Genomic DNA, 11610 nt, shown 5'->3' with positions numbered 1-11610 from the left:
GAGCTTTCGATCAGGCAGTAGATATTTGCTAGTTGTAAATACTCATATTGTAACTTGCACAAAGTAGGAACTTGACTACTGTGTTTCCCTGAAATTCTCCAGGAATATTTATGATGCTGTATAAATTATAATTATGATGATAATTATAAATAGATTTCAACACAAATTTAGTAAATGTGACATGCTTCAACAGATCAGTATTTCACAATCCCCGGCGCCCATAAATAGAGACTCTCCATTTCCTCTCTGTCTTGCAGTGTCTTCTCTCCAGCAACACTGAGCTTCCAGTCAAACTTCAGCCATGAAGATTCTGTACCTGCTCTTTGCTGTCTTTTTCCTGGTGCTGCAAAGCTCTCCAGGTAAGACCTTAATGAAATGAAGGGAGAATATAGAAGGACAATGGTGAGTCTGCATTAAGATTTCTAAAAATTGTGTATCATAATTTTTTCAGCTTTTTTTTTTCAAAAGGTATCTTTAATGTTCCTATTAAGATCCACTCAGATTGGCTGAACTATGACCTATAATATTATCACCAACGTTCTACCTAGTGGAGTCCTAGAGTGATTGGTTCTTGCCACGACACTAGTTAAACTTTTTATAAAGAACCTGAAAAAAAAACATACAATCATCACCTATAAAGTTAGCAAGTGACAAAAATTAAGGGACAGGACACTCATAGAAAGGGATTTGGATCACTTGGTAAACTGGGAACAAGTTAACAATCATACAGCTAAATCTAAATGTATGGATCTAGGAACAAAGAAGGTTGGCCACAGTTATACGATGAGGGACTCCATCCTGGGAAGCAGTGACTCTGAAAAAAGATTTGGGGGTTGTGGATTGGTAATCAGCTGAAAGTTTCTAAAAGGGTTAATACATAATTTGGATGCAGAAAGAGGGAAATCTTGAGTAGGATTAGAGAGATTATTTTACCTCTCTCTTTCGCATCATCAGATGTGACCACATCTTGAGTACTGTTTCCAGTTCTGGTGTCCACACTTCAGGAAGAATGTTGATCAGTTGCATAGGGGTCAGGGAAAAGCCACAGGAATGATGAAAGGATTAGAAAACATGCCGTATAGTGATAGACTCAGAAAATTCAATCTCTTTATCTTAACAAAGAGAATGTTAAGGGGTGACTTGATCACAATTTCTAAGTACATGTATGATGAAAACTCTAATTCACCCGGGAGTGACTTTACAAGCTAGGGATTGTGCATGAGCAGGACCAGAAGTGGTTGCTTTCACAGCGGAGCAGTGTAGGAGGCACTGCAGGTTGGGGACCTGAGGGAATACGGCTGTTCACTGGTCCAGACTCTACCCTGGGGAATGTCACAGTGGATACTTTAAGGAAAGCAGAGCTAAAATCCAGTTTAAAATAGTCTAATATTAATATCCTAAAGGACATTTGAGCCACATTCTCATAAGGAAAAACCTGTCTGGAATGTCTAAGCTTGGCAATTGGTTATTGAGTCAGTATTGCCAAGTGCTGAGTCTTCACAAGAATGTCTGTGCCGAGTCTCACTGACAATCAGGCGTTCTGAGTGGAGGGACTTGTTTAAACCCTTCTCTTTCTAAAAGTACCAGCCACCCAACCCAGTGCTGAGCTGCTTTAACCCTGCTTAGCCAATCAGCATTTAGATACTGCCTAGTACATCAGTGTTTGGGATCAGAAAGAGACAAAACCACGGCAGCAAAACCACTGCCCCACTCTTAGAAGTTGGTGATGCAGACAGCTGCCTGCTTTCCATCCTGTACAGGGGTGGGGCTGGGAAGGACTCCCATGCTCAGTGCTACAGTTCGGAATCCTGCAGCCAGGAAGCCAGCAGATCTCCTGAATTAACTCACTCTGCTCATTTCTTAGGAGCAGCCTTTGACTGGGCACAGGCACAGGAAGATAATTGGGTTGACTTGGCCTTGTCTCAGTGAATTGGAAATTCAGCTAATGGGAAATGCCCGTCATGCTGCAGTCACAGCCCTTATATGTGAATGAAAATGAAGACACTTTTTCTTTGTGCAGGATTCACCCAGGGCATCAATATCCCCTTTTCTTGCCGTCGTGCTGGGGGCTTCTGCCGCGGCTCATGTTTCCCCAATTACAGCACAATCGGAAGTTGTGGTTTTGCGCAGAGTTGCTGTAGAAGAAGAAGATGGGTAAGTTCAGGATGCCACAAGGGAGACATTACTGTGTAAACAGAATAATTGTTTCCCTAATTTCTATAGCTGCTGTTTAATGACCTTGGAGGCTCAGAGCACATGGCACAACCCTGACATGGGACAAAGGAAACTTCTGTGCTGCCTGATTCTGGACTATCTGGGGTTTCCATGTTAGAGTGAGAGTAATTGTATAGCTGCTTTACTCAGGCTGCCTATGGTCTGTCCACAACCCAGAGCAGCCCAGAGTCTCCAAAGTGCTCAGTGCTACGTGTGAGCCATGTATTGCTCATGTATTGCAGTTACTCTCCACCACCCAATTTGAAGCCCCTCTGGCTTGCCAACATGGCATCATACAGACAAAGTCTGTGGCCAGTCTGGCGTCCGTTTAGATCATTGTTTCATTTTGGAATATGGAAAACAACGGGGAAGGACTAAAGTATATTTCCCAGGAGAGAGTATGGGGCATGCGTCTCCTTTGTATCATTGTGCAGCACTTATGAGATCAAAATGGCTTCTCTTTTGAACAGTAATGCTTAATTTACCAAAAAGAAACATGTACAAGTATTGAGCTATGTTAAGGGTGTGTGTGTCGTATCCCAGTGTAAAATGATCAAATCTGTCACAGAAAAATTAGAATAATCAGCAACACGGCTTCTGATTGACACTTATACTTTTAAGCCTTTCAAAAATGTTATGTCAATCTTCCAGTCACTGACAGAAGGATCCTAATTTCAATAACTATCCGAGGACACATTGAAGCATGGAATTTTCTTGGTAGCATTCAGCATAATGAAAGCTGCCAGTCTCATTCCATTATAATTCCTTCTTCTTACATACTTGTCCTTTTCTGGAAAGGTCTCCTTTGTGGATATCATTTTTCAATTTGAAAGGCCTCCTCTCCTCAGACTGAGACGAGTTGGTAGGACCTGTTCTGAGTCTCTCTGGCAAGAAAGAGAGCAGGGAGGCTGAGTTGACAAAAAGAAATGGCTTAAAAATGAAGCCTGTAAAAGCAAACTGAGATAAGCTTAGAGAAGAGCTGAGCAGAGGAGAATTGGGAGCCCTACGTGGAAGCAGCCGAGGGGAAGAAATGGTCACTCAGCTCCCGAGGAAGCATCTCTAGCCCAGAGGGTTTTGTGTTTTTATTTTTAATGTTATTTTGCCCCAGGTCGGGGAGATTTTGGTTCAGTGTGGGCGGTGGGGGAGGGGTCCAGGTGCTGCAAACATGAGGAGCCGTGTTGAGGACAAAATTGCTCCTGTGGGTTTTTGTGGGAAAGAGGCACTTTTGAGCACACGTGTGAAGGCTGTCATGCCTTCTGGGACCAGTACTCTGTGATTTGAACCAGAACCCTCCAGAGCTAAATGCTCAAGTGCCTTCAAGTTGAACAAAAGCTCCAGTCTCTAGATGGAGCCTGTAACCGACGCACAGCCTCCACCGAGCGGAATTTGTAACACACACTGACCAGTGGGTCACCCATATATATTATCAGATATGCTCACTCTGCAATACAATTCAAGAAGCACTAGTGCCTTTAAGGATTGATGCTACTTTCAGTCTTTATGGTAGCTCAGTACATACGCGGTGCCTTTGCATTTCTCCTTTTAGAAATCTAGAGCAATTACAAATCTTAGTGACTTCAATGCTAGCATTGCTCAGAATTTCTTTTTACTGGTTTAAACATGTTTCCTACAGTTAAGTTAACTTGGTCTCATTGCTTGTCTGTAGCCAATTCTATGTGTGTTCTTATTGTTAACTGCTGGATCTCCCCTTAGTCTTGTACAAGGTGCCCAGCATGCTCAAATTAATGTCGCAGCAGGGACACAACTCACAGAGGAAGTTGGGAGGGGTGAGAGGTTTTCCCAGACAGTTTGGGCTTCTTCTCTACACCCAAATGGCTACAGTGGCACAGCAACACCGCTGCAGCTGAGCCAAAGCGCTTCAGTGAAGACGTTACCTGCACCGACGGGAGGGGTTCTCCCATCTGTGTAGGCGCTGCAGCTCCCCGAGAGGTTGTAGGTGCGTCAATGGGAGAATGCACCCATCAACCTAGTGCTGTCTTCACCAGGGGTTAGGTCGGTTTCATTGTGTCACTCAGGGGTGTGTATTTTTCATACTCCTGAGCTACATAATTACACCAACCAAATTTCCTAGTAAAGACCAAGCCTAAATTACCATAGAGGCAGTTTTGAGGCAGGAGAGGTGAAGATAGGAGCTCTGTGCTAACAACTGCACTGCTACACACATGGCTGCTTCACTGAATATGTACAAAAAGAACAGGAGTACTTGTGGCACCTTAGATCCTAACAGATTTATTTCAGCATAAGCTTTCATGGGGTACAACTCACTTATTCGGATGCATAGAATGGAACACACAGACAGAAGATATTTATACATACAGAGAACATGAAAAGGTGGAAGTACCCATACGAACCGTAAGAGGCCAATCAGTTAAGATGAGCTCTCAGCAGTAGTGAGAAAAAAACCCTTTGAAGTGATAATTGAATCCACCTTTTCATGTTCTCTGTGTGTATAAATATCTTCTGTCTGTGTGTTCCATTCTATGCATGTGAAGAAGTGAGCTGTAGCCCATGAAAGCTTATGCTGAAATAAATCTGTTAGGCTCTAAGGTGCCACAAGTACTCCTGTTCTTTTTGCGGATACAGACTAACACGGCTGCTACTCTAAAACCTGAATATGTACAGAGATTATCATCAGATAGGGAAGTACCATCTGAATAGGGTCAAGCTATTAGGCTTATGTGAGCTGGAAGACAGAATAGTCTGGGCATTCTTTAAGAATAACTTATTTATCCTCTAAGTAAATATTTATTGTTTTAGTTTTAGCTATGAACAAAAGTGTGTTTGAAAGGATAACTAAACACGGACGTGAGTCACATTGTTCTACATCTTACATATTTTTGGTTTTATTTTTCTATATATCATAGAGATAGTCAATATTTTTAAAATTCACAATTTTGATTAATTCCCTCAATGGAATTTCAAATTTCAACTTTTAAAAAAAGTTTGATGGACATTTCCATGATATTGTACATCATATTTCTGGTTGTTTTTATACTCACCGGTAATTTGCCGGGGTTCTTTTTTTAATCACCCAGAGACTTTATTTTTTATTTTTTTTTGTTTGTTTGTCACTTAAACTGTGTAGAATATTAATAGGAAGGAGGTTTGTAAGGAAATGAGAATGTGACTCCTTTACTAGAGAGTTTGGGGCAGAGGGAGGGGAGAGCCATGTTCAGAACTAAAGCATATTTACTCAGAAGCCAGCCAGTACACATGTTTAAATATAATAGATAGTCTGAATCTGTTCTACAACCTTGAATAAGAGGAAGTTGGCTTTTAGCTCATACTGTAGAAGCTCATGCATTAAACTCCCGAGGCTCCAGGTTCAATCCTGACCGACGTCAAGCAAGGTCTGTTGGAGTTACATCTGCACACACTACTAAATGATGGGGAAGTTCCTGCTCTACCTTGAATTTGAAATGTAAAGTTATATTGTCCTTGTTTTAATGGCTATAAACATAGAATGTGAGACGTTCTTCCCTTTTTGCAATAGAGAGAGTGAGTGATGGCAGCAGAGATTGTCAATGCAGGATCTCTCGGAATCTGGCAGATGACGTCTTGCTTCTAAAATTCTTGGATGCTTTTCATCTGGACTGCAAAGAATCGGAAGCTGGAAAAAATCCACAAGGGAGCCCTTGTGTCCCCCCATACCCCCAATAGCTTGTTCTTCTCCTTTTAATAAAAGTAGCTGCTGGTTGTGGTGTATTGCAAACAAGCCTGTGAGTATTTTGATTCCACAAAGGGGCTGTTTTGCTATTTCTTTTCCATAAAAATCCCTTCCTTCTGTTATTTTAACTACACATAAATAAAATAAACTGTCACTGCCATATGTAAAATCCACTCAGGGGTGTTCCTAGACCAGCGGACATACATATTTATACATTTCAGTGAGCTCGCATGGATAAATCGTGACCTTTTCCTTGGTCCTTTGACAAAGCCGTTTGGTTTGTGTTGTTGTCAGAGGAGTGGGGTTCAGTCCCAGTTTGGCTGCATAGTGTGTAACGCCCACATCAATGCTCCACGGCATGTAGACCCTCTCTCTGCTCCCCTCGCCTCCCAAACCTCCCCATCATGAGGTCCCTTCTCTTGTGCCTGAGTGTCCAGACCTTGCCCTGTGTAGCAGGCTCCCATGCAAGAGCCCGAAGGGCATTGGAAATCCCAAAGACCCAGGCTTATAGAAACCTGAGCAAATTTGCAAGTGAGGGTGTAACTGAGGCAACCACCTGGGGTCCTGCCATAGAGAGGGAGAAACAATGGAGCTCACAGCTGCTTTGCATATCTTTGCAGCACAAAAGATTGTTACCCCGGTGGCACCATTTAGGAAAGGCCTTCCTACAACCCCGGCTAGTTTTGTACCAGATTTGTGTGAAGTGTGCAGCACAAGGGAAAATGCTGCCCTTCCTCTCCCCACCCTCTATGCCCTTCTCTGCTGTTGTTTACAGCCATACAGCCCCGCCCCTCAACTATGGGGCCACCACTGGCATCGCTCCTCACCTGCTGAAATGCTGCATAGAAAGGGATGTGTGCTGGTATCTGGGTGTTCCCTTCCGCCTGCCCATTGCGTAAGTGGGTGGGCAGCGCATGCACCTCACCCCGGCCACTGATCCGCAGAGCTGCCCCCACTGTGCCAACTAGGGAGTGAGGGTATGCCTGGGCCTTCAGTAGCAGCACCTCCTTGGACACAGCCCCTCCCTGCATCCTGAGTTACACCCCTGTCGACCCCTATATACCTCCTGCCTGCTCCTTGAGCTACACCCCTCCAGGAACACAGCCCCTAGCAACCTCCTACCTGGCCCCTGAAGTACACCCCCACCTGGAACCCGAGCTACCTCCATGCCTGCACACAGCCGCTAGTTACCCCCTTCTTGCATCCTCAGCAGTTTTCAAACTTTTAGAGCTGACCTCCCCCCGGCTATATTTTTTGGTTGTGGATCCACCACCTTATATACAAAATCTAGAGTTTTCAGGTGCCTAAGTAGCCCCAGGAATCATGATTAATGTTCCGCACACCACAGTCTGAAGTGGTGCCCCTGAAGTTACTTCAATCTTTTCTCCACAAACCAGCTCCTTCTCTCAGTGCCCTTTCCTCCTGCCCTGAGCCCACGTCTTCCTCACAGCCCTTATGGTGAACGTTTCAGGGACCAGACCTAGAGGGACTTGTCTTTACTGGGAAAGGGCATTGTCTGAGAAAAGGGGTTAATGTATGACCAGGGAAGAGCAGAGGACTAGGACATAGGAAACCTGGATTCTGTGCCTATCTCTAGCCTGTTGGGTGACCCATAGGCCTGCCCCAAGAGGAGTTTGACCAATTAGGGCAAGTCCTGGGGCAGAGATTGACATGTAACCCGGAGGAAGAGGTGGCATGTGACCCCCTCTAAAAGCTCCTCCCACTCATTTCTAAAGAAATATTATTTCTGTTTTTGAAGCATTACTGCTTGTGGGCCAATTATTGATCAGAGGGCTGTATCCATGTCAAGGAACAGCAAGGCTAACTTGTTCTGGGGAGCCCTCTGTATATCAGAGACAAGCACCATGATAATATCTTGGAAATTCCTATAGGAATACCTCCCTCGGCCCGCGCCGCTTCCAGCAGCTCCCATTGGCCTGGAGAAGCGAACTGCAGCCAGTGGGAGCTGTGATTAGCTGAACTTGTGGACGCGGCAGGTAAACAAACCAGACCGGCCCACCTGGGGCTTTCCCTACACAAGCACCATCCCAAGTTGGGGAAACACTGCACTAACTCATTAGAATACAGTTTTAAAAACTGGTAAAAAGGTAAACCATTGTTACGGTGATGGAAGGAAAACACACAGTGATAGCTACAGGTAGGAGTATGGGGCTTTTGTAATTGTCAAGGGTGGAACATAACGTCAGCAGCATTTTTATTTAAAAATGTCATGCTGCTTCTAGGAAAGAACATGCTGTTCAGCCTTTGTCCGTATGAGACAAATAACTCTCTGTGGTAATTCTCCAGGTACAAGGTGAGCCAATGTTCACCCAGTTGGTTGTGTTGTCCACCTGATACAGACAGTGCCGGGGCCAACCGTACTTTCTTTTAAAAATGGGTTACTGATATAATCCGCAGGTTAGAACCTTTGATTGCATCACCCATTAAGAAGAGGGCGTCACTACTGTTTATCAGTTTTATTTTCACATCCATACTTGTCAAGGCTAATTCCCTGCTCTGGCACTTCGAGTGCAGAAGGTGGGGGCCTTCAAGGATTCTAAAAATTAATACTGGCCACTCTAGATATTAAACTCCAAGGTTACAGCTTTTCTCTGACCTTGACTTGGTAAATGCTGCCACCACCCAAATGCAAAAACCCTTTGGACCCAGGAAGGAACACTTTGGAATTCCTCCCTGTGGGGTACTATCAACCCCTTTCTCCCCCCTCCCTGTGTAAGAGCTGAGAAAGAAAACAAAGGAAATTAGCCGTTGCTACTAGCTAATCAAACAACATGCGCAAACCTCTTCGGACACCAAAAATCCAATCGTGTTCTTAAAAAAGGTAAATTTTATTAAAAACAAAAAGGAAGAAAATACATTTGGAATTTAGGCTTTTGAAAGATTTTAAAAGAGCAGTTCCAAAAATTAAGCACCCAAACTAACTTTCTTGGGAGTTCATCTTAAAGGTTACAAGCAAACGAAAGCATCTGAGGTTAGCACAGAGGAGTCCACAAGCCTTAAAAAATAAAGAGAAATAAATCTAATCGCGTCTTTCTAAACATTCCTAAATTACTTACATATTTTGGGTGGGGGGTTCAAATCAGTAATTCTAGGTACAATCTGATGATTTCTCAGACCTGGCTTAAAGCATAATCATAGCCCTAACTTTGCTCTGTGCCACCCCCCGCTCCGGAGAACAACCGCAGACACCAAGGGAAAGCTTCCTTCCCAATTGTAAACAGTTCTAGTCTTCCCATTGTCTCTTTTGGTCAGGTGCCCTTTTCTTTACCTGGGGGACTTTTTTAACCTTTTAGAGGTAAAGCAAGCAGAGAACAGCTACCTAGGGGGATTTGAGACGTGTCTGTGCTGGTCTGTCTGTAGTTCAGTGGTGAGGGTGTCAATTTGATGTTTACTGACAAGGACATAACGAGCTTTATCATACGTGATGGTGAGAAACCTGTTGTTACTTCCTCGGATAGGGATGCAGATAAACAGAAGTCCCCCACAAACAGTTGTTCTACAATGTCTGTGTATAGACCCAAGAATTTGAATTCTCCCACACACTGGTGATGTTTGCTGAGAACATTTTTGACAACACAATTGGGGACCAAACCCAAAAATATTAGCTAGCTCCTTTCATGAGCAACATTAGAGGCTGTAATTCTATATGTTCTTCATTTGTAATTTGATCTACTTTCTACTTTTGGTGTGAGTCGTTTTTGAATTTCAAGTAATTGGAGATCTCCTGGTTAAGCCAGGACGGTCTCTTACCACACTTCTGTCTTTCCTATGCATTGCAATATTTGCTCTTGCATCCTTGATAATGTCAGACCAATGGTGGTCAGAAATTAACCTCTTCCACTGGATCACACGACAAAATTCAGAAATGGGGCTGTAAACAGAATGTCTAATCATAGATTTAACTAAGTAGAGGCTAAACCGTTCCATGATTGTGCTGGTTCCCACTCCCAGGCTGACATTCCATATGGCAAAACACCTCTTCTGTCACCCTAGTCTAATGGTTAGCGCACAGCACTCACAGTCAGATGGTAACTAAAAGGCACATTAGAAATGTAGATAGATTCCGACTCCCGCACCCTTCCCTTAATGAGGAGTTGGTAATCTCTCCCTTCCCCAGATGTACAGAACTTCTCAAACCCCACACTGAATAGAGCAAATTGGCATTAGGAGGTGTCATAACTATAAAGGGAAGGGTAACAGCTGTCCTGTGTACAGTACTATAAAATCCCTCCTGGCCAGAGACTCCAAAATCCTTTTCCCTGTAAAGGGTTAAGAAGCTCAGGTAACCTGGCTGGCATCTGACCAAAGCACCAATAAGGGGACAAGATACTTTCAAATCTTGGGGTGGGGGGGGAAGGCTTTTGTTTGTGCTCTTTGTTTTGGGAGGGCGTTCGCTCTTGGGACTGATAAGCACCAGACATCAATCCAGGTTCTCCACATCTTTCTAAACAAGTCTCTCCTATTTCAAACTTGTAATTAAATAGCCAGGCAAGGCGTGTTAGTTTTCCTTTGTTTTCTCAACTTGTAAATGTACCTTTTACTAGAGTGTTTATCTTTGTTTGCTGTACTTTGAACCTAAGACTAGAGGGGAGTCCTCTGAGCTCTTTAAGTTTGATTACCCTGTAAGGTTAATTTCCATACTGATTTTACAGAGATGATTTTACCTTTTTCTTTAATTAAAAGCCTTCTTTTTAAGAACCTGATTGATTTTTCCTTGTTTTAAATCCAAGGGGGTTGTATCTATATTCATCAGAAGTTGGTGGGAGGAAGGAGGGGGAATGGTTAATTTCTCCTTGTTTTAAGATCCAAGGGGTTTGGATCTGTATTCACCAGGGAATTGGTGAAGGTTTCTCAAGGCTTCCCAGGGATGGAAATTCTTGGGATGGTGGCAGCGGACCAGAGCTAAGCTGGTAGTTAAGTTTAGAAGTTGTCATGCAGGCCCCTACATTTGTACCCTAAAGTTCAAAGTGGGAATACAGCTCTGACAGGAGGAAATGGAGGTTGGGGGTTGGACAGTGGGAAGTGCTCGACTCCTGTCTGATGAGGCAGGCAGGGCTTGATAGTTGGGGCGGTGGGAGTCAGGGACTTGTCTCATCCATGTGGGGAGGGAGGAGTCAGGTGAGTTTTGAGGCTGTAGGTGTGTCAGCTGGAAATCAGGTAACTGATGTCTTGTCTTCACTGGTGAACAGTAGGTTCACTTCATAAATTAAGCTATTTCTCTTGAATTGTCAACAAACAGCTGATCAGGCCTTTTCGTTGTTTAGACTTTATCACATTTCATTTGGATTCATTTTTAGAGATTTTCACTTCTCAACATATCAGCTGAATATATCACCTTCTACAATATAAAACAAAGGCCTTTTCCCCTTTATAGATTCTCTGTTGGACATAAATATATATTACATTATCACAATTGTATTTAAAATAGATAACATTGTTGGACGTATTTGCAATCCTCTTTGAGGTCAGATCTCCTTGGTAATAAAACTTCCCTAAACTGCACATCCTGGTTACAGATTCCTCATTAGAGCTTTCAAACATCTGTATAGTTTCTTACACATTTTATTGACAGCCTTTATATCGCTCTTTTCCCATTAAAACATTTGTACCTGATATTGCCATATCAAGTAAGACCTGGATCTATTGTATCTCTATTATGGATTTCTTGGCATAAAGTATATAATCTG

At 43.3% G+C, this 11610-nt stretch overlaps 1 long non-coding RNA gene across 1 annotated transcript; it reads left to right on the top strand.

Moving 5' to 3' along the window:
- The first annotated feature begins 246 nt into the window (after positions 1-246).
- On the top strand, positions 247-5947 carry LOC122173382 (uncharacterized). The gene is made up of 3 exons (XR_010599335.1): positions 247-359; positions 2021-2154; positions 5729-5947. It is a non-coding gene; the product is annotated as an uncharacterized LOC122173382 (long non-coding RNA).
- The last annotated feature ends 5663 nt before the right edge of the window (positions 5948-11610 follow it).

This window comes from Chrysemys picta, chromosome 3 (genome assembly GCF_011386835.1).
Source record: "Chrysemys picta bellii isolate R12L10 chromosome 3, ASM1138683v2, whole genome shotgun sequence".
In the NCBI taxonomy this organism is placed as follows: domain Eukaryota; kingdom Metazoa; phylum Chordata; order Testudines; family Emydidae; genus Chrysemys; species Chrysemys picta.
The sequence above is the reverse complement of the archived record's forward strand: the minus strand, read 5'-3'. Positions and strand labels throughout refer to the sequence as shown.